The sequence below is a fragment of the Rattus rattus genome, chromosome 13 (genome assembly GCF_011064425.1).
Source record: "Rattus rattus isolate New Zealand chromosome 13, Rrattus_CSIRO_v1, whole genome shotgun sequence".
NCBI lineage: Eukaryota > Metazoa > Chordata > Mammalia > Rodentia > Muridae > Rattus > Rattus rattus.
Genome location: NC_046166.1, coordinates 23591283 through 23606580, shown reverse-complemented (window position 1 = coordinate 23606580; position 15298 = coordinate 23591283). Strand labels below are relative to the sequence as shown.

General features: G+C 39.2%; 1 long non-coding RNA gene across 1 annotated transcript in view; it reads left to right on the top strand.

Annotated features, from left to right (window-relative positions):
* The first annotated feature begins 1985 nt into the window (after positions 1-1985).
* LOC116914845 overlaps positions 1986-15298 on the top strand; it is a 294842-nt gene continuing 281529 nt past the window's right edge. The window contains exon 1 of the long non-coding RNA XR_004389779.1: positions 1986-2173. This is a non-coding gene — a long non-coding RNA (uncharacterized LOC116914845). The remainder of the gene's footprint in view (positions 2174-15298) is intronic.

The following is a 15298-nucleotide window of genomic DNA, read 5'->3' as shown; positions in this document are numbered from 1 at the left end:
GTTATATCTAAAAGGTAGAGATATTAGCAAAGATATTTAAAGCACATAGGTATAATACATATGAAAAATGTTAACCTATTTTACCTTAAAAATTCTAATTTGCAAATGACTAAGTGAAAGTTAACCCTTTTAGACTTATGTTATCTCCAAACTATATACATCACAGACTTTTGGATATTTTATTTAAAATAAGTTCTCGTTTTGTTTTAAAGCATTTTTTTGGTGTGCATGAGTGTTTTACCTGCATGTATGTATGTGCACATGTGTGTACCTAGTGCCCGTGGAGGTCAGAAGAGGCCATTGGATACCCTGGAGCTGGGGTTATAGGTGGTTGGAAGATCTGGGAGCTGAACCAGCTCCTTCCCAAGAGCAGTAAATACTTTATAACCTCTGAGCTATTGCTCCAACCTCAGTCTGGCTTTTTCACAGGTAATGTATCGTCTTTTGCTGGGAGAAGTCCTGCTGAATTCCACAATTTCATAATGTATGAACTAACCTCTCTAATAGAGGGAATAGGCTTCAGTGTTGTTGCTACAATTACTGCCATGTGGAGTCCTCTTTCCCTTTACGAAAGAGAAAGTTTCTAACTGTACCCACATTTGTAATGAATGCTATTCCAGAAGGTATACCTCTATGGAATAGAGTTTAGATGCTGACCCCAAACACGGGAAGTGAACTTCATTGCCAACACCGACTGCTGCTGTTATGCATTGTCTTCCAGGGATGAGAAGGGACTAGTTATCTTGCAAAAGTCAAGAGGTTCTTGGAACATGGATAGCTAAGGGCATAAACCCTCAGATGCTGGTGTCTGGCATTCATTTGTTTAATTGGGAGTTATCATTTTTATGTGGATGTGTGTGGACCTGAATACATGTTTATGAATCCTATGTGCAGGTGCCTGCAGATGCCAAGAGAGGGCATTGGATCTCTGGGAACTGGAGTGGCAGAGGACAGAAAGCCTCCTGATGTGGGTGCTAGGAATCTGAACCCAGGGCTCACACAAGAGCAGTCATTGCTCTTAACCACTCAGTATCTCTCTAGCACCAAGGGTTCTGGTATTTGACAGCAGGAGTTTCGGATATGCCTGTGTTCTAGACTCATGTACGTATGGAGCTCAGACTGTAGGTTGTGCTTGTGTATTAATATTGGTGGAACTTTGAAAGTATTAAGCCTAGTGGCCAATTTGATGCTTGCAATAGAACTTTTTAATGAGTGTTACAAAGAACATTAAACAACAGAAGCTGGCATCACACCTTTGGTAAACATTATGTGACTTGTTTCCCTCCTAGTTGGCAACCCTTGGAGAAGTCAAGAGAGGCGTTTGCTCTATCTCGGCTGTATTTGCTAGTCCTTAGGGTACCTTTCAGTCTTTGGTGATTATATGCAAGGAAAGCATTACCAAGGTAGCCAGAAATTCTGGTGGAGAGTTGCAATCTCAGTGTTCCAGTCATAGATCATCCATCCTTTATCACCTCCTAACCTTGGCTGGGCATCACCAAGGCAGGCACTGACAGGAGGAACTTTCTGCTGAGACCAGACTCGAGTCTTCCTGGAGGTTGTCTTCATTCTCTTCCCTGTAGCACAGGGATCATCACAGAAGCGCAGCTCCCAAGAAGCCAAGAGAAGGACATCAGCTATAAAAACGATGAGAAAACTTTCTCCTTACCCTTATCTTTTGCCACTAATTTAGATGTTGTTTAAAAGTCACTAGAATAGAAAATACTGTTTCCTCTAGGCTCTGTCTCCACCATGTGCGTCCCACCCTGCCCTTTTCTGAAGTCCCTTCTCAGTCCTGTCCTTGACTCCAGCTAAACGGGTCCATGTTAGGTTCTAGGAACAACTAAAGTCTCCGCTGTGTCTTCTGCCTGCTTTGCTTTTCCCCATGTGAGCGCTGGATTATTCCAGTTTTTTGAGCATGGCAGATTTCCACTGGATGACATCATGGGAGCCCAGTGAGTGCTGCTGGTGGAGGGGGACAGAGAAGGGGAGGAGGCTAAGAGGAGGAAAGAGGGCTGGGGAGCCAAGCCAGAGCCGGGTTGCCTGCCACCCGGCTGCACGTTTGTGAGCTGAGGAGTGCACCGCCAGTCTCTGACAAAGGATGGGAGGATGCCACTGCCCTGGGATGCCGGCTGCGCGCAGTCTGCCGGCTGCCTGAGCTACTTCACCCTCCCCGGTGAGTGATTGCAAAGACCGTTTGATCAGCCTCAGGCAGAGTCCACACTCTCTTTGGCTAGTGGTCCTGGGAGGCTTGTCCGTGCTCCGGAGCACAAGACTTGGCACAACTGTAGCTTGGAGCGCAGGCAGCAGGTGACTTTGCCCAGGTGGATTCTGCACGGGAGGTCCTGCTCCCCAGCTTAGATGGGTACCCAAGCCGCTAGAGGCTGGCTCCTTTGCTAGGCTTCCCCAGCGGGGTGCTGCTCTGGTAGCCCCCCTGGTAGACCTTGGGTAGATTATAAGTAAGCACTGTTTACACCCGCAGCCGCACCCCTGGGAAAGCAATTCCTATCAGTGACTTCCTCTAGGGTGGGCTTGAGAGAGAAAGAGAGTACGGGTTACCCAGGGAAGGGCGCGCACCGCGAAAGACCGAGTGAAGCCTTTGTCTTGGGTTTTACGCGGATGCGCTCAAACCTGAATCAGACTCTTAGCAACTGTTGGGTTTAGTACTGGTTCCCTGGCTGGGTGAGGGATGCCGCTGTGTTCCTGTTGCAGGAGAAGTGGAGAACTGGGACTTTGGACACGGAAAGGGTCCTGCGCTCACAGGGTGAGTGTCGCAGTTATCCAGGTGTGGAGCTGGCTTTTGGCGCACAAGGAAGTGGAGTAGATGGTGAAGACAGAGCGAGCGAGCAAGAGAGATGCTCAAGTTTTATACTAAGTGGTGCAAAGGGAATCAGCAAACTTACAGAGGATGGCTCTCGATTTTTTTTGTCCTTTCTGATGCGCTTCTTTGGGGGTATTGTTTGTGGAGAGTGAACGGAGGCTGAGCTACGTCCAATGTGAATTTAAAGAGCTCCAGGTTTTCGTGGCAATTTCTTTTGTTACTATGGAAATATTTCGCTCGATAAATAGGCTAAACATCATTATCTTTACTGTGGTGTAGCTTGTGGACTTGAAGCAGTTCAGAAACTGCTCAAGTGCCTTAGTTGGGAGTAGTACCCTGTGCGTCAACATACCAATGCCCAAGCTGGCTGGCTTCCTGCCCAGGGGACACTTGCTTTATCTTTGAATTCCTGCTGTTTGGGAAGAGTCCAATTTTCTTATCAGAAGGAAATGGTGATATTCGTAGGAACAAGTGTGTTTCTGTCAGTCTCCCACCAACCACCTTGTGGTAAATATGGAAATCAATAAAATCTTGATACTTGGGGTTCACTTACAAAAGAGTTTAAAAGCCCTGTCATCAGGCAGATTAGATAAACCTTAATAGCTAATTCATATTCCTGGAATAGTGGGAAAATCACTGATCATTACGAAGATTCCAGGTCTACAATTTTGGTGTGAGTGTTCCTAAGATAAAGACACAATACAAGAATAAGGTAATACCAGTTATAATTCAAATATTTTATTTTGTCTGTAAAGGCTTAATGTTTTCCTTTAGATTATTATGTATTCCTTAAAGATAGCTGGTCTTAATGAAGGTCTTATAAGACAGAGAATCAAAACATATTTTCTACCTTTATGATTTCCTCTTCTGATAGTTTGTGTTCCTTTCAAGGCAAAGATGATAGGAAATGATTGGAATAATGCATGTGCTGAGAGTGAAGGGAGATCTGAGCTACCAGAACTCATGTTTATAAGTATGAGTCACAGAACTAGGAAGGCTATCACAGTGCATTACTTTGATTTGAGGGAAGCTCACTCTGGGTTTTATATGCTCGTCTCCTCTGAGAAGAACACAAAGTGCTTGATTAAGTGAAGCTATGTACAGAGACAGATAATTTGACCAGAGAGCTTGCCTTTACCCAGGACTGCTGAAATTGGCATAACATTTTTTCTGTGATTAAAAAAGCAAAAAGAATGTTTATTGCATTAGTTGGGTCTTGACTTCTTGTCACAAAAGGCTCTGTTCCTCCAGAGTTGTTCTTTCCAACTTCTTTTGTGTCTTTGTCGTAGAGCATACTCAATTCTATAAGGTTCCTGAATACCTGTTGCTCATGTTGACTGCTTATCCCTGACAGTATGATAATAGATTATCCTTAAGGCTATACATAGACGTAAACAGTGCACATGTGCGCGCGTGCACACACACACACACACACACACACACACATATGTGTACCATAATTCTGAACAGACAAGCAAGCAATGACAAGCAGAGCATTTTGTGACATTTGATTCATTTCACACAAATGATATTGCCTTTAAAATATTCCTAAGTTAATAAAAATATAAAGCTGCAATTTTATTTCATATCTATAGGAATTTAATTAAAAATGTTCTACCACCTACCCCCAAGCTACAAATGTTTCCACATTTCACTATGGTTGTATCTGTAATATGTAAGAAGAGTCTGCACAAAAGACAGGTGTCCCATATGAGTGTGACATATTTGATAGGATGTACAGTAAATATAGTGAATAAAATGGTGTTCCTGCGGTAAAGATTATTCACCTAGCCTTCTTTAACATATGTTGCAAATAGTTTAGTTGTTTCAATATAGAAGAATTCTAAGCTAGAAAATGAGAGTAAGCAGTTAATCAAAGCCATAGCATGCTGCCAAGAGCAGACTCTATGATGTGCAGACATGACACTGCTATCATGGGGAAGAACACTGTATCAGTTACTCTTTTCTCACTTTGATCAAACAGGGACATAAGTGAGTAGAGGTTCATTTTGGCTTGCAGTTAGGAGGAGTACAGTCCATCATGGTAGAGGAGGCCTGGTGATCGAGTGACTCACAGCTGGGCAGCATGTACGTGGCTGGCTTGTCCAGCTGACAGAAAGCGGAGAAAGGGGTATGCTTATGCTCATCCACTTTCTTCTCTTTAACTTTTTATTCAGTCTGGGCCCCGAGCTGATGGTATGGCGCTACCTGTGTTCAATGTGGGTCTTCTTTCCTATTCACTAATCATATGTCAGAATCCTGCAAAGTTTTCAAGAAGAGATGCTATACAGCATGGAGTTCATATTAGTTAATGGCCTGTTGCTTTTCATTTTTCTAGTTTATTGATTTAACAGAAAATTTAGCATTTCTATGATTTGAAATTTCCTTCACTTTCCCTCAGGCCATGTTATTGTTTTGAACCCAATCAGAAGGTTATTTTGTGTCCTTTCCATGAATACAGCTTATGTATGGCTTTTCCTGCTGAAGGATACTTATGGATAACATAGCATTACTCTGGTTGCGGGTATTCTTTGATATGGATATCGGCTAGCCAAATATGACTGAAAAGTTGTCCTGACTTACTTTCTTCTGCAATTACAAAATAAGAGCAAAAGTCAGGCATTACAGGGTTATTTAAAATATTGACAAGTATATTTTTATTTTTAATTACATCTATTTTGCACGTGCATGTGATATATGCATGTGCATATATCACAGTTTGAGTGTGGAGGTGAGAGGATACCTTGCTGGGGTTGATTTTCTATTTCCGCCACATGGATCCTTGGGATAAAACTCTGACTGTTAGCTTAGAAGTCAGTGCCTTTACCCACTTAGCCATCTCACTAGCCTAAGTATCTACTTTAATGAAAGAGTAAAGAAAATTTTATTGCAGATTTTACACTTAGAATTAAAGATACCCTGTTAGTCAGGATTGTTTAAAAGAACAGAACTGGTAGAATTAATGTATCTTTAAAGACATTTATTTGATTGATTTACTTGGTATGGTCTGGGTAGTCCAATAACGGTTGACTCTTGGAGGTGCCAAAAATTAGAAATTGTTCAATCCATGTTGCTGGATAACTGAGTAGTCCAATCTGGGACCAAAAGCTGGGACGATATCAGAATTTCCACTGGTCTTTAATCTTCATTGGAATGCAGAAGAAGTTGGTTGTCATATCAGTTCAAGAACTCGTGTTAAAAGAAATAGACTCACAGAAGACTCAGTTCAAAAACACAGGATAAATGAACTTGTCAGCAAGAGTGACAGCAAACAGGCTTATAGTAAGTTTCTTCTTCTTCTTCTTCTTTCTTCTTCTTCTTCTTCTTCTTCTTCTTCTTCTTCTTCTTCTTCTTCTTCTTCTTCTTCTTCTTCTTCTTCTTCTTCTTCTTCTTCTTCTTCTTCTTCTTCTTCTTCCTTCGTCCTTCCTTCTTCTTCTTCTTCCCTCCTTCTTCTTCTTCCTCCTCCTCCTCCTTCTTCCTCCTCCTCTTCTTCTTCTTCCTCCTCCTCTCCCTCCCCCTTCCCTTCTTCTTCTTTCTTCTTCTTCTTCTTCTTCTTCTTCTTCTTCTTCTTCTTCTTCTTCTTCTTCTTCTTCTTCTTCTTCTTCTTCTTCTTCTTCTTCTTCTTCTTCTTCTTCTTCTTCTTCTTCTTCTTCTTCTTCTTCCTCCTCCTCTTCTTCTTCTTCTTCTTCCTCCTCTTCTTCTCTTCTTCTTCTTCTTCTTCTTCTTCTTCTTCTTCTTCTTCTTCTTCTTCTTCTTCTTCTTCTTCTTCTTCTTCTTCTTCCTTTCTCCTTCTCCTTCTCCTTCTCCTTCTCCTTCTCCTTCTCCTTCTCCTTCTTCTCCTTCTCCTGCTTCTCCTTCTCCTTCTCCTTCTATTGTTCTTCTTCTTCTTCTTTCTCATCTTCTTCTTCTTCTTCTTCTTCTTCTTCTTCTCTTCTTCCTTCTTCTTCTTCCTCTTCTTCCTTCTTCCTTCCTCTTCTTCTCCTCTCTCCTCCTTCGTCCTCCTCCTTCCTCCATGTCTTTTTATCTTGACTGCTACAAGATGGTACTGTCCACATTTAGGGTGGGTTTTCACACTTCAAATAATCTGATCAGAAAGGTCTCTAATGGGAACACCCAATGGTGTGTGTTTAGTTGACAATCAAAAGGAACCATCATAGATGTTTTGTGTCAATGTCTTTAGAAGTGATCATTAATGATTTAATATATATTTGTAATGGTTTAGTAAACACTGGACACATTTTTATATTAACGTGCTTCCGTATATTACCAGTTAGTCAGCTACTTTATTATGCCCAAATGATAAACTCAACAAGAAATAAACATTCTAGCCTTGACCTTATCATGTCATCAAGGATAACTCTCTCCTGTGAGTCTATTTCTTTTAACACGAAATGTATATGACCATTTCTGCCTTGTTTTTATCACTGGGGGAGGACAACACTCATGTATGGCAGTGATTTGAAAAACACAAGAAGAGCAGTCTGACAAATAAACAATTAACCGTGTATCTTTTCAATTTCAACTTCATTTCAGTTAAAGACATAACTTTATAACTATGAATTTAAATCATCTAACATTTTAAATCAGTGGCATATTTTAACTGTCCCTTTATTATAATTTTCTCTGTCAAACTATGAATTTTTAAATTAACACCATTTTATTAAAATTAGCCGAGTAGTACTTTTTCAAACTATTTTCATATAGATGTAATTCTAAAGGATATTTAAGATAGGCATAATTTTATTCAGTGAGATTTCTTTTTCAACAAACTAACTTATTTTGAAAATCTTTTCCCAAACCTATCAAGTCTTATTGTTACTTTGGAATTGGTACATCTTTGTATCTAATTTCTTCAGTGTTTGTGTGATATATCCAGATATAGTTTTCTTTTTACCTATTCTCCCTTTAGTTAGAGCTTCTTATACATGTTAATTCATTTCTTCACACACATCAAGAGAGAGTCATTGAATTCTTGCCTATTGTCTCTGCACAGACAGCTCTATTGTTTCTTCTTTCTCTCAGTATGTGTAGTGGATTGATTCATCACACCCAGCATGCTTCTTAGGCTTGCCTTACTAGTTCGTATTCTTCATTTTCTTCTCAACTGCTTTAATATTTCTTCTGACCTTTCATTCCACTTACCTGTCACCTTTTACATATATCCAAAGGACTGCTCAGATCGTCTCTGGATGTTCTATTATATTTGTAGATTTCAATGATACATTTAAAGCAAGCTATTAAAAGAAAGCCAGTATGTAGCACTCTGCTGTGGTTTCTGCTTCAGTTCGTGCCTCCAGGTGCCTGCCTTGAGTTCCTATTCTGACTGCCTAACATGACAGACTATGGTGTGGACATGTAAGCTGAAGTAAGTCCTTCTCTCCAGGTTGCTTTTTGTCACAGTGTTTTGTTATAGCAGTGGAAAGTCTAGGTGTGGCAGATAAGTGTCTGCTGGTTTTTCCATAACTTGTTTTTCTGAGAGAATTCTGGTTCTTCATGTCTCAAATGTGTCACATTATTCCTCAAAGACTGTAAAAACCATGTGCAAGATTCTTCATCTTGTAAGAACCATCTTCTGTTCTCATTCTCCTTGTGGAAGAAGCAACTTAGAAAGGATCTTGTCTCACTGATACATTCTTCTTGTGAGACATTATAAGGAGACTCTATTCTTGGACATTTCCAGATGCTCTGGGACCTAGATTTTGAGTATTTCTCCCAAATATCACATTGTCCTGGTATCCAGTTTGGTGCTACTGAAAAGCTATGGAACTTTGCAGCTAGGCCGTAATGTTAGAAGTTCAGGTTCTTGTCAAAGTCCCATGGATGGAGATTATGTCACAGTGTCTACTTCTTACACCCTTTTGAAGCCTGAGCAGTAGGTTAAGTGATTTTTCTCTACTACATACAACCTTTCTGATGAACTCCCTCAACCCAGGCCCCAAAGCAATGTAAACTTATCATAGACTGAAACATCCAAAAACTGAGAAAAAAAACTTGTCACCTTTCAAGGAATCTCAGGTATGTGATGCCTTAATAGAAACCTAACAAGAAATACATACTTTATTTACATCAGAATTGTATTTTTAATGTCAGGTTTGTCTAGTGCCTTTAGTGACATTTTTTTTAAACATACTATAGGGTTTTCTGCCAATTGAAGCAGATTATTTATTTATTACTAATTATGAATGCAGTTATTAAAGACTCAAGCTCATTACCTTATAAAACTAGAGTTACTAACTTCAGCCTACAAGACTTAAGTCCATTCAAGTTTTTAAATGTGCCATTAAAAAGAAATTGGCTTCTGTTAGTCAGTTACATTGTATGTCATTTGATATAGAAGCCATTTATCCATTTTTTTCTGAGGTAGATCTTAGACTGTGAAAATTAATAATTCAAATAAACAGTAAATTCAATTTCTTGGTAATTTTTCTCTTAGAATGATACCCCTGCCCAAGTATGTATGCTATAACAAGGTCTTTTTCTAAACACAAGCACTCAGTGGTAAATTAGTCAAACTTAGAAATAAATGTCATATATATGGAAAGAAAAACATAGAAATATGGACTCTGACCCTTCTTAGAAATTATTTACAAATTATTATGTAAAAAAAGCAACTGATGTAGGTGGATATCTGGTCATCTCTATGTGGGAGACTTATGAAACTGGCAATATATGCATAAAACTGAATAGACTTTGAGTCCAATCCATAGATTTATGAATAGCTCAGATCATACCAAAAGTATAATATTAGACACAGACAAGATGAATTATCTATAATTCTACAGGTTGGTTTATGTTGTGTTAAATGACATGAGGAGGTACTCAATGTGAATGATATATATTTGCTTGTTTTATTTTATATATTTATTAATGATTCTATTTGTTTTATATTTTATTTTATGTTTAATGTAGGTGTTTTTTCTGCATGTATGTCTGTGTGAGGGTACACTACCTCTGGAACTGAAGTTATAGGCAGTTGTAAACTGCCATGTAGGTGCTGGGAACTAAACCCAGGTTCTCTGGAAGAGCACTCAGTGCTCTTAACCACTGAGCCATCTATCCAGTCCCAATATTATGCTTATTTAAGTACCTATGTATTCCACATACATTTGGAAACCATTGACTTTGGATGGGCAAATACAATCAGTTGAAAAATACATGAAATGGATTCTTATTGTGGTTAGTGTTTTGTCAACTTGACACAAGTTAGAGAGTTAGCTCTGAAGAGGAACCTCAGTTGAGGAAATGCTCCCATCAGATTGGCAACTGCAGGGGGCATTTTCTTAATTCATAATTGACGTGGAAGGACAAAGACCATTGTGGGTCCCTAGACAAATGTTCTCAGGGCATACAAGAAACGTAACTGAGCAAGCCAAGAGGAGCAAGCCAGGAAGAAATATTCCTCCATGGCCTCTGCTTCAGTTCATGTTTCTGTCTGGAGCTTCTGCCCTTATTTCCCTTTAGGACTGTGATGAGGACATGTAATTAAGGAGCATTAATTAATGAGGAACATCACAGGATCATTTTTTGTTTCAGACCCATTCACATAGTGAACAACGCTTTACTCTCAGAAAGGCCTATGAAAGGCTTCTTGAGCTGTGATTCACACCCTTCGTGTTTCACTCTGGTTCTGGCTGTGACTATGGCAAACATGGCAGACAGACATTGGCCTCAGTCTTTTCCACCTCGAATTTGTGTAGAATATATTTTATTCTGCCCTGAGACTTATCTACAGTCTCGAACTAAGGTCTAAGCACTCTGAAATGGAAAAGAAATAGCAAAACTAAGCAATGAAGTAAGGGAGTAGCTTGGCAGTTCAAGAGGGGAATGACTCCTAGAGAAGGAGCTGTCTGAAACAGCCTGAAGGTAGAGTAGGGTGGAGTCTCCATGCTTCCTGGTTCTGATGGAACTCCAGACACTTCCCTGGCTTTTCCTTGATCCCTTTGCCTAGTGGATCACTGTCTGAGAAGCTACTGTTAGTACTTTGCTTCTTAGTTCCAACTTCATTTTTGGAAGGAACTACAGCCAAGATACATGGTAAATTGGGTTGCTGGTCTAGAGGAAAATGAAAGAAAAGACAAGAAGAGGGAGAAAAGAAAGAAGGAAGGGGGAGACTGAAAGAGGGAGAGAGACAGATTCAGGATCGCAGTTCTAAGACATCACCACCTATAATGAGAGAAAATTGAAAAAGGGAAAGTGAAACCAATGCCTTTCTCAAGTATTTTTGTTTTTAAATTAATCACTTTTTATTAATTATGGAATAATCTATTGTCCTAATGAGAAATCATTCTTACTTTCCTCCTACTTACTGGCAGTCAACTAAGTCTTGGTAATATAATGTTGAGTTAAAAGAAAAAGAATAAAAAGAAAATTACGTTCAGGTTCTTGGTACCTGGGTAGGACTTTTGCTTTTTCCCTATGGCAGCTGATATAGCTGAAACTATGGAAGCTGATCAGGAAGGAGGCAATCAGGTTAGACCCACTTTTATTCACACTTGTGTCTTAAGTGTAAGTGGGTGGTATCTTTAATAACAGGAGCCCACCCTCAGCCTTGAGAGGTAACAAGGGTGGTAAAGGGTCAAGGGAACAAATGGCCCAATTTCACATAGGTTAGGGATTTTTCTTAAGGAATCTCTATTCAGAGATTCACAACAGGACAAATGAAAATGCCTAAGAAATATCCCCAAAAGTGTTCATCATCTTTAGCAATTAAGGCAATGCAAATGAAAGCAACTTAGAGACTTTTATCTCACTCCAGTCATAATGTGGCGAAGATCAACAAAACAACTGATAGCAAATGCTGGCAAGTTGTGGGAAGAGTTCTTATTCACTGTTGGCAGGAATGCAAATTTGTGAAGCCACTGGAAATTAGTATAGAGAATCCTCAACAGACTGAAAGTAAATCTACCATGTGAACCACCCAAAGTACTCCTTGGCACACTCTCAAAAGACTTTCCATCCCATTCTGTAGATACTTGCTCACCAATGCTTATAGACCCCTTATTCACAACACCCAGAAAGTGGAAACGATCTAAGTGTCTTTCAACAGATGAATGGAAATTGTGATATGTACACATGGAAGAATACTATTCAGCTGTAAGGAAAAGGAAATAATTTAGAGGTAAATTGGTTGCCTTAGGAAAGATTGTATTAGGCGAGGAAATCCAGACATAAAGAGAAATGCTTTATGCTCTCTCTCTCTTTCTTTCATCTATGAATCCCAGCATCAAATCCTCAGATGTGGGGATACAGTGTGCAGTAACCACAGAAACCAGGACCATGTAAAAGGACTGAAGGCAGAATGGAGGTGGACTTGAGAGGGAAATAGCAAGCTACAGCTGATATTAAGTGGGAAACAGAAAAATGGGGAAGAGGCTACTACTATGTTAGTGGGTGAAAGGTAACAGATGAAAAAGGAGGGACGTGGGCAAACAATGACAAGGTAATTTGACAAAAACTCAAGGAGTCATATAGACATAACACACACACACACACACACACACACACACACACACACACACACACCCCTTAAAGGACATTAAGCCAGCCACTTGGCCTGTCAATCCTCCCCAGAAGAACAATTGACTAGCAAAAATCCTCAGTACAGGAGAGAAAAAAATTTCTGTTGAATGGTTGGTCAGGGTCAGGGTGATCCAGTGACTCCCGAAATAATCTGAACTCGTGATGTTACCATTGGTTGCCTCTATTAATTTTTTACAGTGAGGGAATTATAAGTAGATTTTTCTCCTTATTTTTAAAAGGAAATTACTTTTAATATTTAAACTTTAAGTAGCTGAAAGGAAATAATTTAATATTTTAACTAAAATTATACCAAAATTGATTTTAAAAGTGAAACAGAAAGGCCTGCTCATTTGCTGCATGGTGCACAGTCACATTTAATCATTTAGTGTCAGACCCATTCTTCTATTTAGGGTATTATTGCCTGCATATTAGGATAGTTTGAATTCTGGTTTTGCTAATTTCTCCAAAATTTGGAATCCAGTCAATTAGAGACAAGCTATTTTCTCCTTTGATATTTCTCAGCAATTTTGCTTTAATAGAATCCAAAGTCAGATGCAGTGTGAAATTACCCTTTACTATATAATTCATGTAACTTTTACAGGCCACTGTCTCTTTTGTACCACATGGCATATTTACAGATTACTTTAGAAGTTAATCTTTAAAGAAATCTGTTGTCCCTGTTTTAAAAATGTTTAATGAATAAATGGCTAAACAAATATTCAGTAAATAACACGTGCAGGGGTAACTACATACTCTGAACCATGCCAGGATATAAATGAAAACAGGGGACTGATTTGACATAGCAAAGCAGTATTATACTGAATACACACACACACACACACACACACACACACACACACATATATATATATATATATATATAAATTTGGTTTTTTTGACTCTGTATTCTTTATCTTCTAAATATTTAATGAGTTAGTTCCACAATAAAACACAGGTAAATAATTTTTAAGTTAAAAAAACATGACCTACATTTCAAAAGGTTAACCTGTCAAATCTGAGTGTTTTTCTTGTTTTTTTTCATAGAAGATGTAAATGAATATGATATTTATGATATGTCAATGTAAAAGACAATCTGAAGCTCACTAAGAGTAACACTAGAAAACATGTTCAACTGAACCTCAAGGGTGGGCGACTACCCAGGATACACGAATAATTCTTGCCTAGAAAATATGCTGTGCAATGCTGTTTTTTGCAGGGTCTGATTTTATAGATAACAAGAAAGAGGTGACAGAAAGCCAATTTCTGCAATTGCTTTGGTTGGCATGAATAGCAGTGGTCACTTTTATTGGTTATTCCAGGTAAGCAGTGCAGTGAGCATGAACAAGGCATTCTTTAAGTTACTCATGCTAATGCTTCAGTACCACAAGGAAACAAATGAAGGCAGCTGAATGTTAACATTAAGATGATACAAAGATTTGGAGTCTAGGGAGACAGGACTACTAATCCTACCACTGAGGCCTCATAGGCATTTACAGAGTTTCTTCATAAAACATTTCCAAAGAAACAATAGCTCACCTTCCTTAATTTGTCTTAAAACAACAGAGCAACTTACAGCCAAATCTTATATCGGTAGACTTCTGTGCACATCTCTTCCCTTGTGCTTTCATAGTGGCAACAGACTGTGCATTGCCAAATTTCTCCCTCCATGGCTCTCTCAGGAGCTTTGAGTGTGATTTGATATTTAGAAGAAGCATGGCTCTGGATACAGAATATTGCCATCTTGGCTCTTTCTCTTGTTTTGAATTGTTACAGAAGAAAGGTTTTGTTAATGAAAGCTGTTTTTAAACTTATTTTTTAAACAAGAGATTCGATTTCACTTGAGACAAGTAGTAATCGCAAAAGGCTCAGATTCAAGTCATCTTGATGTGCTAAGGACCTGCTTTGGCTTGGAGAATGGTTCTGAGGAAGGGGTGTCTGGGTGCAGAAAAACAAACTACTCCAAATTAAATTATGGTTACAAGCTGATGGCCTATGTTCTGCTCAAGACGGCTTTCCAGATTACTCTCTCTGTGTTCTGCTAGAGACAACTTGCTTTTGCTATTCTAAAAAAAATCATTGTATAGCACATCTCTTGCAGATCAGCACCTGTTTTTATTTACATATTAATTGAGTCATTATCCAGGTTTCCTTTTGATTTTCCCATGAATTAGCATCCCATTGGCCCTTGACAGCAAGCACAGCACAGACAATAAGATAGCTGGGTGGGACCCTACTCCCTACCCTGTAATTACCATGACTACCACCCCTGGACCTGGACTCATGACCCCTGGACTTTTGAACTCAAGTTTTCCCACAGCCTTAAGGACTATCCTGAAAGTCAGTGTTCTACCATTTTGCTGAGACATTAGACATACCCTCGACTCTCAGACTTAGGCTGTCTCTGATTATCATGGAATCATTAACCTTGACAGAATGGACATTCCTCAAAGGAGGGAAGTGAAAATATGTACATTATTATAAAAACAAGCCTCATTCCCACAGCAACCATAGATAATCTTGTAGGCTCACACCCTGCTGGCTGTGTTCCAGGGGCAGGAACCATGTCAACCGTCCATTACACATGGCCAAGCAGGACTCAGCATTGAGGCATGCTGATAGCCCCTGTTGTAGAAGACATTAGTTAGCTCATTTAACCTATTTAAATATTGTTCCCTTAGCCACAAGACTTGATTGATTCTATTTTCTTAATGGGATGTTTTCTTAGGAGTAAAGATGGTAGGTAAATTCATTAATAGTCTTTAGTTCATACCATCAACAAAACTACATTATGGCTTTAAATGACCAAGTATGGTTTCATCTTTAGAAAGTATCCTATAGATATTAGCTTGGGCTGGTATCGATAGAGTTTATATCATATTATGCAAGTGCTCTAGCAGTGAGCTACATCTTCAGATTTAGATCTTCAGTGGTGACAATTTTCTATTTTCATAAGGATGATGC